The sequence below is a fragment of the Arachis ipaensis genome, chromosome B3 (genome assembly GCF_059453495.1).
Source record: "Arachis ipaensis isolate K30076 ecotype BB chromosome B3, ASM5945349v1, whole genome shotgun sequence".
In the NCBI taxonomy this organism is placed as follows: domain Eukaryota; kingdom Viridiplantae; phylum Streptophyta; class Magnoliopsida; order Fabales; family Fabaceae; genus Arachis; species Arachis ipaensis.
Window position 1 is genome coordinate 86,774,648 of NC_142438.1, and position 2,796 is coordinate 86,777,443.

The window sequence follows — 2,796 nt, forward strand, 5'->3', positions numbered from 1 at the left end:
TTGTTCTTGGTAAGTCTTCTTGTTTGATCTTCACATTTTCTTGTTTTGTGTCTTTTCTTGTTTTTCATATGCATTTTCAATTTGTTAGTGTCTGAAGTTTGCAAATTTCTAAGTTTAGTGTCTTGCATATTTTCTTTGCATAAAAAATTTTTCAAAAATAAGTCTTGATGTTCATCTTGATCTTCAAAGTGTTCTTGGTGTTCATCTTGACATTCATAGTGTTCTTGCATGCATTGTGTGTTTTGATTCATAATTTTTATGTTATGGTTCTTTTTCATGTTTTTCTTTTTCTTCATTAAAAATTCAAAAATCAAAAACACATCTTTCCCTTTTTCACTCATAAATTTTCGAAAATTTGATTTGACTTCTTCAAAATTTTTTTAAAATTTAGTTGTTTCTTATGAGTCAAGTCAAATTTTCAATTTAAAAATCCTATCTTTTCAAAATCTTTTTCAAAAATCAAATCTTTTTCATTTTTCCTTCATATTTTCGAAAACATTTTAAATTTGATTTTCAAAATCTTTCTCTTATTTTATTTCTGAATTTTCGAAAATTTTATTAGCATTTAATGTGATTGATTCAAAAATTTCAAGTTGTTACTTGCCTTTTAAGAAAAGATTAATCTTTAATTTTTAAAATCATATCTTTTTGCTTCTTGTTAGTCAAGTAATCAACTTTAATTTTAAAAGTCAAATCTTTTTAAATTTCTTTTTCAAATCTTTTTCAAAATAAGTTTCAATCAATCATATCTTTCTCTTTCAATCATATCCCTTTTTTATTTCAATCATATCTTTTTCAAATTCAATTTCAAAATCTTTTCTAACTTCTCTCCTAACCTCTTATCTTTTTAAAATTGATTTTCAAATCTTTTTCAATCAATCTTATCTTTTTGTTTCAATCATATCTTTTTCAAAGCCACCTAACTAATTCAATTTCTCTTAAATTTTCGAAAATACCTCCCTCTTTTTCAAAATTTCATTTTGATTAACTAATTATTTTAAATTTTAATTTAATTTCACTTTTAATTTTCGAATTTTCAATTCAATTTTAAAATATTTTTATTTTATTTTGTTTAATCTTCGAACTACTCTCCTCTCTCTCATCTCCTTCTATTTATTTATTCATCTACTAACACTTCTCTTCCATTCAAAAAAATTCGAACACCACCTCCCTCTCTGTGTTCGAGTTTTTTCCTCTTCTCTTCTTTACATTACATTCTTTTCTTCTTCTACTCACACAAAGGAATCTCTATACTGTGACATAGAGGATTCCATATTTTCTTTGTTATTCCCTTCTTTGTCATATGAGCAGGAGCAAGGACAAGAACATTCTTGTTGAAGCAGATCCTGAACCTGAAAGGACTCTGAAAAGGAAACTAAGAGAAGTTAAAATACAACAATCCAGAGACAACCTTACAGGAATTTTCGAACAGGAAGAGGAGATGGCAGCCGAAAATAATAATAATGCAAGGAGGATGCTTGGTGACTTTACTGCACCTAGTTCCAATTTACATGGAAGCAGCATCTCCATCCCTGCCATTGGAGCAAACAACTTTGAGCTGAAACCTCAATTAGTTTCTCTGATGCAGCAGAACTACAAGTTTCATGGACTTCCATCTGAAGATCCTTTTCAGTTCTTAACTGAATTCTTGCAGATCTGTGATACTGTTAAGACAATGGGGTTGATCCCGAGGTCTATAGGCTTATGCTTTTCCCGTTTGCTGTAAGAGACAGAGCTAGAATGTGGTTGGACTCTCAACCCAAAGATAGCCTGAACTCTTGGGATAAGCTGGTCACAGCTTTCTTAGCCAAGTTCTTTCCTCCTCAAAAGCTGAGTATGCTTAGAGTGGATGTTCAAACCTTCAGACAAAAAGAAGGTGAATCCCTTTATGAAGCTTGGGAGAGATATAAGCAACTGACCAAAAAGTGTCCTTCTAACATGCTTTCAGAATGGACCATCTTGGATATATTCTATGATGGTCTGTCTGAATTAGCTAAGGTGTCATTGGATACTTCTGCAGTTGGATCCATTCACCTAAAGAAAACGCCTGAAGAAGCTCAAAAACTCATTGACATGGTTGCTAATAACCAGTTCATGTACACTTCTGAGAGGAATCCTGTGAGTAATGGGACGCCTCAGAAGAAGGGAGTTCTTGAAATTGATACCCTGAATGTCATATTGGCTCAGAATAAAATATTGACTCAGCAAGTCAATATCATTTCTCAGAGTCTGAATGAAATGCAAGCTGCATCCAACAGTACTCAAGAGGCATCTTCTGAGGAAGAAGCTTATGATCCTGAGAACCCTGCAATAGTAGAAGTGAATTACATGGGTGAACCCTATGGAAACACCTATAATCCCTCATGCAGAAATCACCCAAATCTCTCATGGAAGGATCAATAAAAGCCTCAACAAGACTTTAATAATGGTGGAAGAAACAGGTTTAGCAATAGCAAGCCTTTTCCATCATCCAGTCAGCAAAAGACAGAGAGTTCTGAGCAGAATCCATCTAGCTTGGCAAATATAGTTTCTGATCTATCTAGGCCACTCTAAGTTTCATGAATGAAACAAGGTCCTCCATTAGAAATTTGGAAGCACAAGTGGGCCAACTGAGTAAAAGGATCACTGAAATCCCTCCTAGTACTCTCCCAAGCAAAACAGAAGAAAATCCAAAAGGAGAGTACAAGGCCATTGAAATGACCATCATGGCCGAAACCACAAAAGAGGAGGAGGAAGTGAATCCCAGTGAGGAAGACCTCCTGGGACGTCCAGAGATCAATAAGGAGTTTCCCTCTG

At 33.6% G+C, this 2,796-nt stretch overlaps 1 non-coding gene across 1 annotated transcript; it reads right to left on the reverse strand.

Moving 5' to 3' along the window:
• Positions 1-1,836: 1,836 nt before the first annotated feature.
• On the reverse strand, positions 1,837-1,944 carry LOC148571458 (small nucleolar RNA R71). The gene has a single exon (XR_015908734.1). It is a non-coding gene; the product is annotated as a small nucleolar RNA R71 (small nucleolar RNA).
• Positions 1,945-2,796: the final 852 nt, after the last annotated feature.